Source organism: Pinus tabuliformis, chromosome 2_1 (genome assembly GCF_031772625.1).
Source record: "Pinus tabuliformis cultivar Carrire ecotype Pingquan chromosome 2_1, CPIR1, whole genome shotgun sequence".
Lineage (NCBI taxonomy): Eukaryota > Viridiplantae > Streptophyta > Pinopsida > Pinales > Pinaceae > Pinus > Pinus tabuliformis.
In genome coordinates, this window is record NC_142299.1 from 334,669,120 (window position 1) to 334,685,795 (window position 16,676).

Below are 16,676 nucleotides of genomic sequence, written 5' to 3' on the forward strand. Positions count from 1 at the left end.
TTCAGCACCTGGGAATAACCTTTTGCTACCAACCGAGATTTGTATTTCTCCACCTTTCCTTCTGCATTTGTCTTCTTTTTGAACACCCATTTGCTACCAATGGGTTTCCTTCTAGAGGGTAACTCCACCAGATCCCAAGCCTCATTTTTGTGCAAAGATGCCATTTCATCAACCATTGCCTCTTTCCAGAGTTTTCCATCCTCTGAATCTATTACTTCCTTCACAATTTTGGGATCATCACCAGTAATAGATAAATCAAAATTTGAATAGAAAGAAAATGGACTATACCTCTCTGGCTGCCTTCTTTCTTGAACTGATCTTCTCGCACCTGGAGTTTGTGGCTCTTCATCTTCTGATTCCTCCTCTACTGTAGAGTCTGATTCTTCCTCCTTTAGCTCAAACTCTATCTTCTCAGGTTCCTTTGGTTGGATTTCATGTTTAATAACATCTTTTACCTCTCTGAACACCACATCTCGGCTGTACACAACCTTCCTTGTTATAGGGTTCCAAAGCTTATAACCCTTTAAACCATCCTTATACCCAATAAAGATGCACTTTTCAGGTTTACTATCTAACCTGGTTTGTTTCTCCTTTGGAACATGTACATATGCATCACATCCAAATACCCTCATATGTGAAAGAGAGGTTTTCTTACGAGTCCATACCTCTTGTGGAATCTTATCCTCCAACACTGGTGAAGGTGACCTATTGACCAGGTAACATGCAGTATCCACCGCCTCTACCTAGAATTCCTGTCCTAACCTGGCACCACTGAGCATGCTTCTTGCCCTTTCCATCAACGTCTTATTCATTCTTTATGCAACTCCATTTTTCTGAGGTGTATATGGAGTAGTCTTATGTCACTATACCACACTTCTTACAGAATTCTTCAAATTCCTTGTTGCAAAACTCTCCACCATTATCTGTCCTCAACACCTTTATCTTCTTCTCTATCTGATTTTCCACGAGAGCCTTAAATTCTTTAAACCTATCAAAGGATTCAGATTTCTTCTTAAGGAAATATATCCATGTATTCCTTGAGAAGTCATCTATAAATGATACATAGTACACAGACCTACCCAGTGATGGAACATTCACAGGTCCAAACACATCACTATGCACAAGTTCTAATATCTCTTTCGCCTTCTTACTACCAGAGGGGAAACTCACCCGATTCTGCTTCCCATATACACAATTTTCATAGAAATCAAAATCTAGAGAGCTATTACTCATACCTTCTACCATACCTTTACCATGAAGTATTCGAAGGCCTTCCTCTCCAATATGTCCAAGCCTTTGATGCCACAACATGGTCTTCTCTCCAGAGACCACTAGATTTTCTGCTCCACTTTCAGGAACCACAGAACTGTTGCACCCATCAATAATAGTGCTACCTTGTAGCTTGTACAGAGTTCCAATTCGAACTCCCTGGATTAATACCAGTTCTCCCTGAACCATTTTGCAAGTATCATTCTCAAACACTATTTTTACACCTACATCATCCAGCTTGCTTACAGAAATTAGATTTCTGGCCAATGCAAAAATATGTCGAACACCCATAAGTGTTCTAACCCTTCCACCTTGCAATTTCAACTTTACTTTTCTACGACCAACGATTCTAGCCTTCCTATCATCTCCTATGAAGATATCACCACCATCGTATTTCTCATACTCGCAGAACCACTCTCTATGGGGAGTGAAGTGAAAGGATGCACTTGAATCAATCAACCATGCCTCATGATCTACATGTGTACTTGAAGAAGCTAAGTACACATCCCCACCTTCATCTGAGGTGGTTTTCACATCTGCAGAAGGAGCATCATCAGATCCCTTTCCTTTATCAGGAGCTTTAGATTTACAATCCCTTTTGTAGTGCCCTTCCTTTCCGCATTTCCAGCACACCACCTTTACATGTTTTGTTGGAGATTTAGATATCCCTCTAGATTTAGATCTCCCACTCGATGACTTATTTTTGTTTCTGTTCTAGGACCGTCCTCGTATAGACAAGGCATCACCATTTTGGCTCTCCATATTTTTCCGTCTCATCTCCTCTGTCAGCAAGGATGAGACTATTTCATCAAACTGCAAGGCAGTTGCATTGCTACCTATTGCAATAACCAAACTATTCCACGAATCTGGTAGAGAACACAACAAACTAATGCACTTATCTTCATCTAAAATTTTAATATCAACAGATGCTAATTGACTTACCACAGTATTAAATGCATTCAGATGCTCTATCACCGAGTCTCTATCTTTCATCCTCAGGTTATACAGCTTTTTCTGCAGGAATAGTTTATTCACGAGAGACTTAGATTTGTACAAAGTCCCTAACTTGTCCCGCAAAACCTTTGCTGTAGCTTCCCCTGATACATTTAGCAATACTGAATCTGAGATACACAATCGTATTGTGCTCTTTGCGTTCCAATCCAACTTCTTCCATTCTTCATCAGACACTCCCGTTGGTTTAGTACCTGGACCTATTATGATCCGCTGATCTTTATCCACCAATAGATCATCCATCTTGAGTTTCCACAACTCAAAACTTTGACCATTAAATTTCTCGATCTCTATCTTTCCACTGCTCGCCATCTTCTTTCACCAATAGAATCGATCTCGCAGATCTCCCACTGAACATGGTCTACCACAGGCCCGAGCAAAACCCCTCAACAATAAAGGCGTCCCCTTGAAGCCAAAAACAACTCTGATACCAAATGTAGGTTTTAACCCTATATAGAAATTACCTGTATACGAAGTCTTAAACACAGAAAATAAACAGTGCGAGAGCATAACACATAAAACACATTTACACAAAGATTTTCCCATGGATCCAAAAACCAGGACTACCAGCTTGATTTTTCATGATGTTCCTTTCAATGTTACAATATGTATTTATACATGCCGAAGCATCCAATATCATGGACCGAAAACCATCGCGTCCAAAACCATGGACCGAAAACCATTGCATCCAAAAAACATGTGCAAAAATCATGCACAAAACCATAGGTGGGTCCGCCCAACCTAACATAGGGTCCAAAACCAAAATTTTCTGGGGCATTGCCCTGGACCCCATAAATTGGGGTTAAGGGTATGCCTTAAACCCCCTGTGATCCCCCCCGCTACACAATCAGCGCAACGAACGGGGGCTCCGCCCCCCCTCTAACCCCCCCGGTTAACTACGTGGGCTAGTCGTGGAAAGAATATAACACAACCCAACACCTGTAACCACTTCTACTGCAGCAATTTCTCCTTGGCAATTGCGGGAACTTCTCACTGTCCGCGAGGTCCCAGTCTTCAAACTTTATATTCGGTACCCATCCTAGTGGCAGACTGTCAAATCTTATTTCATCCAGAAGAAGTAGGGTCTGGAGCGCACTCTTCATGGCCTCCAGGTCCTTCGGTATCTTGGCCATCCCTTTCCATGGGGGTAGCATTATCGCTGAAGGTACTTGGGAAACATTTTCCATCTCATCATCTTATGCTTCAATTTTAGCGATCGGGGATTGCAAAATCTTCCTCTTCCTCCTCAGTTTCAATGGTGACAGCTTTTCCCTTTTCTGCCATTGATAATTGACTAAATCATGGGTTATGTGGTGATACCCAGACTGGCCCCATTGTCTACTTATCTTTTTTGGGTTGCGGCGTGCGTGGGGACTTTGGAACCTCTGGGGCAGTTGTTGCCTCTCTATTCTCCTCCTAGGTCACACGGGGCTCTTCCGCAAATCTCACTATGGTCCTTGCAGTGGTCATCGTTTCTATACTAGATCCACTTAGTCCCATACTCACGGTTGGTAGGGTACCTTGGTGCTCAATGCTCTATACTAGTGCAAATCTTGAACCACCAAGTGTTGTGTCGAAGCTACCCCAAGGGCTTTTATAGTTATGTTAGAATTTGACTTCAATCATTCCCTCCACTTCTAAGTCATTAATATCTTCTTAGCGGAAGATCGTCCTGAATCCAGCTCTTAATTCTTGTCTTAATGGCCCACCACCCGCTCCTTTCTATCTTAAATCAACCCTCTTGTCATGAACAGTGACATCAACGGTCACCTCCTTGCCTACCTGCACAACAACACAGCTCTGTATGCGTGACCGCGATCCTTGTGACATACTCGCCCTGCGCAGAACCGCCTTTCCACGTAGCTCTCCTACAGACTCATTTATAGTCCCATGCCTTCTTTCAACTGCTTAGAGCACTCAGACTGTGCTTCCTACGGATAGTCAGGTGGTCGCACCCCCGGTATGAGGTTTCAATTTTCCTATTGGCCTGGACGGCGGGCACCCTTCAAATACCTTTGTGTCTGGTAGTGCATCGCGTTCTTCTTTATATGGTACACTCCCCTATTTAGTAAGGTGCAGTCACAGCCACGATAGCAAGGTTGTGACTCTTTCTAATGCAGTAGTAGGGGCGGCTAGACTTGGTCCCATCATGCTTAGTTTCTCGCGGCCCACTTGTGCGACTCCAATTTCTAGTTTGTTGATTTCTTCATCCAATGTCACACTTTTCTTCCTCATTCGTGCCCACTCTTCATCGAGTTCACGAAGTTTCAAGCACCCTCACCGAATGGCTTCCTGTAACTGCCTAATTCCCTTACCCACGTCCTCGTGTCCTATCCCAACTACGGGAGCTGTGGTCTTGGGATTCCTCTCCATCCTCCTAGTTTCATCTTTTCTCGTTAATGATGGGATCATTTCCACACTCCTCTTTTTTCTTATGGTCCCATAGGCCCATTGAACCACTGGTACGCCCCATCCCCAATTGGTTTGTCTCATCTCGTGAACTTCGTTCGTGACTCCGCATAGCTTTTTGAACGTTCTGTTGTGAACTGCTTGTGGAGTGTGTCGCCTTTCCTGCTGCCATGTCAGGTTTTGTTTTTTGATCCTTAGTCTGGGAGGTGTTTGCACGGCACACATTTGCAACCATCCACACAGGTGGCCACGCATACGGCCTCGTCCTGGCTACTCAGCTCGTGTTCTTCACCGGGTACTTCCCAATCATAAGCGCATCTATCTTCTCCATTCACGCCTATTTTGAATAGTCTCCTAAGGTGTATGCCCCCATCGTGCGAGTGTCACGCACAACACCCCTTCTAGCGCACCACACTGCCATTCCGGTACTGCACTTTCAAAGTTGTCTAAGGATTCCTCCATGTTTGTTGTGCCCTCATTTGTTGGTATTTCCATGGCTTCAGTCGTCACGCGTTGCAGTGATCTAACCATGATGTTGCAATTCAGCGTTGTTACTTCATGCAACCGGTTCTACCAGTGCTCTATTTCTTCATCTATATCTGAAGTGCATGAACTCTCGTGCTCCCATGAGATTCTCCCATCTTCAGTCGTGTTCACCGATCCTGGTCTTGTGCCATTATCTGGTAAATGTAGTCCAGTTCATCGTCGATGTCATCATCGTGCACAGGTTCAGTGTAGCGCACTCCTTCGGCTAGATCGAGCGGAACTATTATGCAGAGAGACTTTTTCTCGAATATCATCTTCCACCTCTTCAGGTTGATGACTCCATTCATGTCCGTGGCCCAGTCTATTCCTAGCAACACGGGGTAAGGGTTGTTGTCATGACAATCTCTATTACCTCAAATTCCGTCTGTGTGCTCACGCCTTCAATGTCCACTCTTACCCCTTGCAACTTTCCCATGGGCAAGATCTTTTGTTTGTTCACCATCCTTAATTGAATAGGAGACCACTATAGCATGGGCCTACCCATTAATTCCCACGTCTATTTTGGTAACACATTCACATCTAAACCCAGGTCCAGGATTACCTGATCCATTTCATACTCACCAATCTGTGTTTTCAATCTCATTTTCTTCCCAGTGCACAATGCATACTTTCCCAATTTTCCGACTACGTGCGGATCACCTAACCCTGTGCACCTAGTGATAATCTTTTATAGTCCTTTGACTGCCCTATTGTCACACATAAGCTTCATGCACATCTCTAAAAAGGTAGTAAGCATAGAAGGATCCATTACTGACTCTAGTTGATCCTTACTACCTGAGGTAGAGGCCTCCGTGAAGCTCTTCTTAGCTTCCATAAACTTTCCCTTGCGCATTCCAAGTCAAAATTAGGTTCCTTCGTAGGAGCCTTGCAAACCCATTTATCATCCTCGGGTTGCTTTCTCTTATCTTCCCATGTGGTCATGCCGCTTCTGAGCACCATGTTCACATTAAGGTCTTCTTTGCCTGGTTTAGACCTCATCATTTGGATATTCTGAGTCGGAGTAGGTTATAGTACCCCTTTTTTGCGCATCTGTGCAATCAACGACGGACCATCTACCGCTTCATGATCAAACTGATAACAATACGGGCAACATGTTCTGGTCAGATTCGTACAGCCACGCACATAGTGCCCAGCTATCTGCACCCTCATCCAGGTCCCATTCCTCCTCATCCTCATCCGTGTCCTTGGAATCCACCGTGCGCTACTGCTGCAGCTGGATCCTGACCTCGCACCTCAGTCTTCATCCTGTAGGCAGGTGACAGTTGTCTGTCGTGTGCTTTCCTCCTACCTGATAGATCATGCACCAAAGCATGGGTGCCGCACTTTCCCTACCTGTGTCTCTGGTCTCAATGACATTGGTGCCCCTCCTGCTAAATAGTTCGCGAATACTAGACAATGATCTTTATCGTGGCCCTGGCCTTTACATTTTATGCACCACACTTCTTCATGCACTCCTGGTCAGAGTGCCTTATCTTGCTTCAAACTCTACAGTCCCAAGCATAGGTTTTGTAGTTGTGCGTGGATCTATTGGACTCCTAACCCAGGATCTTGTATCGAAGTTTCATGAAACCTCATTGCTATTTCCAATGCTTCTGCCTAGGTTGAAATCTTCTGCAGTGAAAATGCCATCCTCAAGTGTGGTGTCAAAGACGCCACAAACCATGCACGGTGTTGTGCATCTGTCAGCGTCAAATTAGCATCGCAGATTGTACTTTTTAGCCTCAGATCTAGATCCTAGGGGGTTTCGCCTGGAAGCATCATGATCTCTTTAAATATAATGATTGACTATGTCTCTGACTTTGGCCAGCTAAAATCTCTGTTCAGTGCAGTTTGGATTTCCGTTACTCCTGCATTTGGGTGATCGTTTGAGTGCTTGATATACCATGTCAGTGCACTCACCAATGTGGCCTTCTTGATGTTGTCATCCATAACCTTGTGTGCTTCCCACATTTCTCTTACTACGAACCAAAACTTATCTGGATCCTCATTGCCTACTCCTTTGAATATGGGTAGCTTGATTCTGCTCGCCATGCTAAACTACGGGTTGGATGGAGGTGGGGTGGTTTAAGATGGAGGTGAATAAGGTGAACTGGGTGATGGCATAAGTGGAGGTGATAATTATGGAATGCACTACCTTATCAAACTAACCGCACTCCTTAGAGAAACCCAAGCGCATTCTTCCTCGCTTTCCCGCCAAGGTGAATTTAAAGGACTGTTCCCTAACCATTTGATCCTTTTGTAGATCTTTCCACTCCATGTCATTACACTCATTAATGTATTTTCATAACCCTTTTTTGACATAACAGCATGTTGATCTAGGTATTCAGAGATTTAATGTACCTACCTTGCGGTCCCTTGAGAAAGCAATGTTCTGCTTTTTTATAACTCATAGTCATGTCTATTGCAAACTCAATGATAAACCCTCCTATTATACGATCGCGCCAATGGTCCATAGCTCATGCGATCTTATCTTCTGATGCCTCTAGTCTGTGCACTAACTCTAGAGTCCACACTATCAGTTAATCGAGCTTGTACCTTCCCTGGCTGTCGGCTAACCTCACGATCCAATCATATAGTTCAGAAGAGAAGGACGCGAAGAAGACCTCATGGATTTCCATATATACATAGCGATCCAGCCACCTCTTCTCGGATATCTGTGGAGTTTTGTTTTCTTGTACCACAAACTCGTGCAGCTTCTGATCTAACCACTCTTCAATTTCATTCTTTGTAGGGTTCCAATGTTCCGACATCAGACATCCCTTAGGCAGATCTCAGTCCCGGCAACAGAACCATTTGTTGGCTTATTGGGGCCTGACCCAGTTTCATAAGTGTTTTAGCCAAACAAATCCTACACTACCACCCCTTTTGGCAACAGTCCGAAGAGTGCATAATAAAGTCTCACCCGAGGTAGTATTGGAGGGTGCTAGAACCAAGTTTCTGCACCCTAGGGATGTCTTGATGAGGTCTAGAAAGGTCACGAACGGATCTTGTGTGCTCACATTACTCTGCCTAGTTGTTTGACCTTCACGTAGCTCTTGTACCAAGCACAAAGAGGCACGGTCTAGATCCTTTACTCTTATTGTGTTATTATTATAGATCTGACTTAATTTAGGAGTCTTACTCAATCATTCAATATTTATAACCAATGCACGCAAGAATAATACTGTAAAGAGATGCAAAGATATAATAGAAACATAAACATATAGATCAGATGCACGATATTCCATAATCAACTTATCTTTTATTAACCTTCTATTCCAGTACAATCCAATTCCATCCTGAGCACTCAGCTGTAGCGGTCCATGCACACATCTACAAACTCTACCAGGCCTCTGTACACACAGCTACAGAGCCTACTCTTACTACTACCAACCATGACTCGAACTTACAGACTCAAAGCGAATATCACATTGAAAACCCATAACACTTGAGATCCGAACCATCAAAAACTAACTTCTACACTTAGAGCCTCGATCTATTTATACATCTCCATGGTCTACAGACCATGGGTAGGCCGACCCAATCTATATTAAATTACAATGTTGTAGGGCGGACTACCCTAGACTCTCGCACTTTGCATCGACATTTTGTAGGGTCTTACATTACATTGACCCAAAACTCTGTTTTAAGCCCAAAAGTCCACTATTGGGAGATTCGCTACCCAACAATTTGCAAGGGAGAGCAGGACTATGAACTAGACTGCCCAGCCTGGAGGAAAACACAACGAGTAGGCTATGTGAAGAGTGACAAAGTTGCGCTCAAGAAGCTACACCATGGTGTAAGGCACAACGCAGCAGGAAAATGACCGTCAGAGTTACTATTCATGACTTGATGGCCAAAATATGGTTAAGGGGAGCGGGGTGGTGGCATTTAAGGCAAAAATATTTGAAGTTATTCTACCAAAACAACATTTACTATCAAAAATTAGGGGAAATGGTCGGATTTGAATTCAAAACCCCCATAAATTACGTGTGTCAGTCCAATAGAGAACACTTTGCACTCTAAGAATTGTTAGTGAATTTCACTATCTGTTTCCTATGAGCTGAGCATTTCAGGAAGAATTCTTGTCACGAGCAAACATTTCTCCTGAAGCTCGCAAGTTGTTTATGGAGAGAATGGCTGCCACCAACCCCACTGAAGCCCTGATTTCGGAAGAAGTTGTGTTTGATGCACCAAGACCAAAAGTGTCAAGTGTAGAAGCTACACCTATGGTGCCCACTGTACCAAGGTCGCCCAGGCTGAAACAGGCCCTCACGAAAGACAAACAACCTGCAATGAAAGAGAAGAAACCTGAAACAAAGGAAAAGTTGAAAAAGTGGGTGCCAGTGTGTGCATCCCTAAGCAAGCATACCGAAACACATGCCCAAAAAAATAAATATAAGCATCCAGAAAGAGTATTGGACCTGGAGGCGGAAAAATTCCAAGGAACAAAGGATATTGATGTTGAAGGACCGAAACCCGTGACAAGGCTACCTCACTATATCCCTTCGCAGAAGGGAAAAGAAAAAGTCATAAAGGACCCAGATTTTGACAATTTTACAATATCCATGCCCCTGCTACCTGAGCAGGTCCCTTTTGAAGGCTCTAGGCTCACAAGGATACCATTGTTAAAGATGGAGGATTGGGACCTCACAGAACACACTAAGTTTCCCCATTTGGAAACGAACAAATATATGTAGAGGGTCTATTATGAAGAAACATGTGTTACGACACTAGGGACGGAGGAATGGGTGCACAGTGTCTAGCAATCAGGGTTTTTCAATCCGTTGTGGGTGCCACATTATAACCGCACCCCCATTAATATGATATGTGTGTGCCAGCTTCTCACACTAGTGCATGATGGATGTTTGTGGCTAGGAAAGCCTATCCCCATCACGAACATGCCCATTCACAGAATCACGTGGATGCCTTGCAAAGGTGCAAACCCAGATAAGGAGTTTGGAGGGAAGCCTGGGGAGAAAGATCTTGTAGAGAAGACGAAGAGGGATTACATCCTCCTCAAGAAGTCACAGGGGTATTCCATTATTTCCATAACAGACCAGGCAGTTCAATTCGCTGCCCAGATTTTAGGAGGGAAGGCTATGAGAAAGTGTCGTGTGGATGAAGTTCCGGTGCCAGTGGTTTGCCTTACTGCACAATGCGTGAAAGGAGTACAATTTAATTGGGTGTGGTACCTCTATCATGAGTTCCTAGTGAACTGCAGAGAAACACAGGAAGAAACTAAGCCATTCCACTACGCTTGGTTGTTGCTGTCAACTGTTCTTGTTGCATGGAGATTGTTGGAGGATAGCCAATTTCCTTTGCTCAAGGAAGGATTTCTGGAGGCCATGCAATTCATTTCCTTATGGTCTAGAAAGGATGTCACGCGAATTGCAAAGACAAAGATATTTTGGGTTCTTGTGGAAATGGATCTCCCTATGGCAATCAATCAGCATCCAAGGTTATCCCCAACCTTGTTCATGCAACTATCAACCTATGTGATGTTCAAGGCTAACTTCCACAGATTATATATCCAAGCACAGAAGGATCCAGAGCAAAAATGGAACCAATTTCCCTATATGGTGTCAGAAACAAATGTACACGAGGTTGTAGCATCATGGCCTACAGAGTGGCATGCCCCATCAAAATTAGTTTTTGGAACCAACACGGGCATGGGAAGTTCTTTTGTGTAGAAAAGAAAGGAGGTAGCTAAGAAAGATGCACATACCCTTGTAGAACAACAAAATAAGGAAGCTACAGAAAAGGCTCGCATTGATCACAAACATGTTGCTGAGGAGCACGCGGAAAAAGAATAATGCGAGTCCTAGAAAGGTGATAAGTCACCTTCGTCAGAAACAGGGGAAGAAGAGCTTTCAGGCCAAGGTGGAGGTGGTGATGAAGGGAAGAGCACCCAATTTATTTTGAAAAGGTGTGGCATGGAGCAGAAGGGTGGAACATGCAAAAAGGAGAAATCTGATAAACACAGGTCGATCCCACGATGTTGATAGAAAGTGATCTTGATGGGATCAATGATAAAATCAGGGATACAATGATAGAAGTGCTACAACAGTTCGAGTAGAAATACATGCAGATTCTTGTGGGATCCAGAAGGATCTATGTGAATTGCAACTCTAGGAAACCAGAATCCAAGAAGATGTCGGGAAAGCGAGTGGCGTGCAAGGAAATTTGGCACGAGGAAAAAGTACATTTGCAGAGATGGCCTAGCCACAGGATGTGAGAGTCTTAGCCTTTCCTGAAGGTTCAGTCCATGCCGACACAGATGAACAACGCACACTGCTTCAAGGAGTCACTTGAATATTTACATGCATTACTTCAAGGAGTCGTGGAAGAACTAAGGATCAAATAACAACGAGCACTCACTGCTTTCAATGAGTTTAAAGTCAACAATCAACAACTCTATATTGAAAATACACAGGCTTTAAAGGAAAAGGAGGCCCTACAGGTGCATATTTCATGTCTGGAGTCAACAGTAGCAAAGGCATGCAAAACAGTGTCTGGGCTTCACATCTTGGAGGATGAACAACCAGAAGCCAAAATCAAAAGGCTAGCTGCTGGTGTACGTGAGGCTAAAGCAGAAGTTGGACGAGTCACTTTTGAATTGAACATGAATATTGCAAAGATGCAGTTAAAGTTGCAACCCACATATCCGCTTGAGGTTTGGGAGCAGCACAGAGTTGCAATTAAGGCATGGCTACCTTGGATGCCACAATCACTGACTATGCGACATTGTTCGAGCAGACTATGGATCTAGTGACCACTGTGTAGGAGGATATGAACCTACATACATTGAACACAGATGTAAGGGAGCTGTAGCACCAATATGATAAGGTCAGGGAAGCTACACGCTCCTTAGCACCAACACAGCACGTTGCCAAGTTACAGGAAGTAAAAACCTACTGGCACAAGTGGAGGAAGCGTAGAAGGAGGCCTTAATAAAGGCTAGGTTGCAGCCTTGGCTCGAGGAGGCTTATCAAGTCATGACTACAATTCAGGTTAAGCTTAAGGGAATACAACAGAAACAACAAACGTTGAGGGTGGTAATAGAAGGACCAGCCTCTGAGAAATTGATCGAGGAGGTTCAACATGCAGTGGCACAGAGCGCTGCGAAAATTGTAGTAATCCAGGTGGAGCTGGGGGATCTTTGTAGTAATATTGCACCACCAGCAGAGTGAATCAAGGGCGAGTCATGATCTTTGTATTTAAGGAATGTTGGGATGGATTCCTCTGGGTTAGTTTGGGGTTAAGATAACCCAAATTTTGGACCAATTTTGTAAACAAGTAAAGTCTCTGCAATTTGTGGATGCAGAGCATGTAGATGAATGAGTCAAAGGGACTTATCCCCTTGTTTTATGTAAATTTTGAGATTCACCCATGGTCCGTGAACCATGGCATTGTATGAAAAATTTATAAATAGGTGTGTCTTAGAAAGTCAAAGGCAGTGGTAGAAGTAGAAGTGAAGAGAAGAAGAAGAGGAAAGATAGAGAATTGGGTTGATTGAAGAGTCTAGGACAGGAGCTAGGGTATGAAGGCTCTTCTTCCTGCACTTACACAAGGAAAGAAAGGCTCCGTAGTTGAGCACGCGAAGGCATAGGAAGAGTTTGTAGCTAAGTGCGTGGACCCCTACAACTGTGTGCGCAGGGTAGTTTGAGTCTGTAACCTAGAAGTGAAGATCAATAAAAACAGTTTTCCTGAAAAATTCCTAAGTATTCTGCTTATCTCTGTTAATGTTATATACTATTGATAAATGGTTTTTTATGAAATATTGATTGAATGTTACGTGATTCTCTTGAATAAGTCTTAATTATGTACGCAATGCATGCTTAAATACTTTCTCAAAGACTCTGGTAATTTCTCTTATGTTTACTAGTGACTTAAGTAAATTTGTGCGAACACTAATTTATAACTTCTCTTTGATGGATGCAAGTAGGTGAATTGACCGTTAGAATTCCACAAGGACTGATTGTAGAACTTCGTGAAGGTCTAAAGGTTGCCTTAACAAAGTTGCAATAACAAGCCCTAAGAGTTTATCTATTTGCACGAAGGCATATTTGAGGCACTGGAAGACATCACACTAATCTCTGGATGCAAAAACTTGGTTCTTGCATCCCCCCATATTGCTTCAGCTGAGACTGTGGCCTACGCTATGCGAGTTGTTTCTGAAAGGGCCAGTAGTGTAAAGTTTTGTTGGTTGGCGCAACTAACTCTGAACTTAGGTTAGGACCACCTCAAACAGAGGTGGGGTTGGATTTTTTTGAATTCAATTGACCTTGAAGCTACTGCAGGTTTTTCAAAGGATTCTCCTAAACAAATGACACCACCTATATCTCCAACCTCTCGTCTTGATTGCATCACCACTATTTTTTTGGAGCCTTCATGAGAGCCTGGAAATAATAAAGAATGCTTGTTGACTCCATTGGAACCATTAGGGAACCATCCCGTTTTGAAGAGGTACAGTCTCCTCAGGAAAATATGGAGAAAAAATCCAATGGAGATTCTCCCAAGGAACCCTAAGATGGAAGAAACCTTGTTGAATCCATAAATGAGGGTATAATTGAGCCTGTTGAGAACCTTGTGACTGAAAAACCAACAACCATTGTTGTTGTTCCCTCTCCTCCATCTTAGCTAGAAATCTTACACAGAGGATTAATAGTGGATTAAGAAACAAACGAGAAGACAAGAAAGTAAAGAGATGGAGTGGTTAAAGAAAGAAAATAAGAAATTATAGAGAAAGGTCTGATAGCTCAAAATATGGTTTCTAAATAGTAAATTTAGAGGTTGTCTAAGAAAAGGAAAGAAATAAAGCAGGAAGTTCAAGAAAATGGGACCCAAACTGAGATTGAAAATCTTGTTGTTTCTTTTATTGTAAGGACTCAGATTGAGTTAGAAAAGTCTACTATTGAAGTTGGAACTCATATAGATATGCCAACTTCTACTACAAGAGGAATATAGACTAAACCTGTCCCTCCATATACTCCTCTAATTGTGCAGGCTATAATCTAAGTCTTGAATAGGAACATGGAAGAACAACGAGAAACCATAATACGATATTAAAGAGGTAGTTCTCCAGAAAGAAAATCACGAGTTATTGAAAAAATTTAAGGCATTAAAAGTCACAGAAGATGAAACATATAACAAGTTGTGAGCAACAAAAGCGAAGATTAAAACTTTGGAAAAAAGTCTTGAAACGTTGTAGAACAAATAAAAGGGTATGTTCTTTATACTCAAACGCCTTGGCATGCAGGTCCGCAGATAGGAACTATGCTTTATTTTGGTTGGATCGATACTTATTTCTCAAGGTCAAGGTTATCCGGTTTGGGCAACCTTATGAATTTAGTAATGTTTTTGAGTTTATTAACTCCTTTCATAAACAAGATGATAACACATGGTATTTCCTCTGTGAGCTATAAATGCATAATTTATTTCTGGAAGATCGAAGAGATGAGAAGCCTACCCATTTCATAAGGAATGTACAATTTCAAGCTTTCATATCCTTTTCTAAAAAATAGATTAAATGGGAAAAATATTATAGCGTATTACAAAGAGGAAATGTTTGCCTTGACCTCTAGGTCAGAGGAGAACCACAAAGTCCTTTATTCATGCTCATCCGCCACAAGAGATTCATGGAGTAGTCTCGGGTTGTAAAATGTTTAGCACCCATTCATAATTATGTGTTGAAGTCAGGGTTAGAATATTTATTAGATATTAAGTTTGAGGCATTGCAAGGAGCCAAATAGAGGTGGAAGGCCTCAACCATGGAAATAAAAAGAATAGAACCCTTCAATCATCAAAATTTTGAAGCTGCAATGGATAAAGTAGAGGATTACACCCACATGGTATTATAAGAGGGCCCTAAATGGATAAGATGTAGATAGAGGTACCCAATAATTTGGTGTCCTTAAAATTATTATAAGGTCGAGTATGAATTAACTTAAGAAGATAATTATGTCACTCTCTAGGAAGTTTGAACCAAGAATGGTTTTTGAAATTATGGAGAAGATTCTCACCTAGCTTACTCTTTCACTGCTCTCCATGTTAATCATTTGTTTGCAAGAGGTCATGAAAACATGTAAGAAAGGGGGAGATGTTTGGCTCCATAATTGACACATTTTCTTACTCTGTTTCCTTATCCTTTCATTAGTTTTTTGAGTCTTTTATGTATATAATATGGTAATTTGTGTGTTGTGAACTTTAGAAAGGAGTTAATAAATAGTTTCATCATTTTATTCTCTAAACTAACTGATTTAATGATGAAAATATGAGTTATGCTTACGATTTAGAATGATAACTAATGGGGATTTCGATAAGTAGATGATGTTCCCTGGATAGCTGGACAAGAGCGAGTTACACAGAGCTTCTAGGGTTAGTTGTGACTTGGATAAGAAATATTAACAATCATCATGGAAATACAAGTTGTTAATGATATTTTTTCCATCTATTTCAAGGGAACTTAAGAGATTGTGCATCTAGAATTGAGGATACTGAGAATCTTTAGATTCTCAAGATCACTCCTTTATTTTTAATTATAGACTTGGTTGTAATTATAAAGGGGAGGAACAATGCCTTGGTGAAAAATATTTTTACTGTTACTTCCATGCTTATGGTCTGAGTTTTTACAAAAATTGTAATATTGTTGTTGATTAATATAATGGAGACTTACATGGTTTAGCTTTAATTCTTGCACTAATTTCAATCTAAGGCAATTGAATTCCAGTGATTATGGGCCCAATCCTGGAGTGACCACTGATCTTTTTTTATTATTAAATTTACATTTCAGCGTTTTCATTTCTATTCTACAATTATTTGGTTTCCTTCCAGAATTGATCATTGATTACTGAATTGTTCATTACAACGATAGTTGCTACAACAGTCTTTGTAGATATCGTTAGAATTAGATTTTTGATAATTTATTTTCTGAAGCGTTATTGATTCTATCACTTCTTATGATTAATACAAGAATTTTCAGAGCGAGGTGTGATATTTCCTTCAACATATTTATTTCTAGTCAAGTGTGTTGTTTCTCTCCTTTAGCTGCAGTTTCCTATGAAACAACTTGTGCTTAACATAATTGTTTTTAGAAGGTTTAATGTTTCGATTACCTTAGATAAGCTCTTGATTGTTTGAATTCATGAAGTTGTGTGTAAATTTGTTCTTTTAATAAATCCTATTTGTTTCTTGTGTTTTCGTGTATTTTGCCTTTCAATAGGACTAGGCAGACTAGGTTACATAAACATTATTCTTTACACATATAGTGTTGACATCCTTGAAATAACTAGACGAGTTTTGGGTTGAAAAAATAATATTTAAAGGTTTGTTGGTATTTTTTAAAGAACAACTAAATAACCCAATAGAAAGATAGTGCCATAAGTTGTGCAAACCAAGTGGGAGGTGTTAATGGTATATATAGGCTCGAGTTAGAGACGCAAATTTTACTAATAAAGTGT